Raw genomic sequence first — 449 nt, forward strand, 5'->3', positions numbered from 1 at the left:
TCATTGTAAATAAGAATTTGTTCTTAACTGACTTGCCTAGTTAAATAAAAGTGTGTGAGTGTGTTAGTGTGTAAGCCTGTTATAAATGTGTCCAGGCATTATAAATGTGCTCAGGTATGCAAGGGAAACAACTGGATTGATTAGTGAAGTACCTGTTTGACCATCACATGGGAAAGTTGGGATGAAATAATGCAAGGTCAGGGCCACGTTCAGTTGCCAAACGTATCGAACGTTGCAGATATAAATGCAAGAATAGAGCCGCCGTGAGTCCGTTTTCTACATGTCAGAGAGTGGTATGTTTGGTCTACATAACATATTTCTATCTGAACGTTCCAAACCGTTGAGTCCGGAGGTGCGCGATCCTGGGGAAAATCGAAACGACGCGGCGGCGCGCCTGCGCGTTCCTTCAGCGCTCGGAAAGTTTTCAAGGCAAATTGAGCGGAGCAGAG

This window comes from Oncorhynchus masou, chromosome 9 (assembly GCF_036934945.1).
Source record: "Oncorhynchus masou masou isolate Uvic2021 chromosome 9, UVic_Omas_1.1, whole genome shotgun sequence".
Classification (NCBI taxonomy): domain Eukaryota; kingdom Metazoa; phylum Chordata; class Actinopteri; order Salmoniformes; family Salmonidae; genus Oncorhynchus; species Oncorhynchus masou.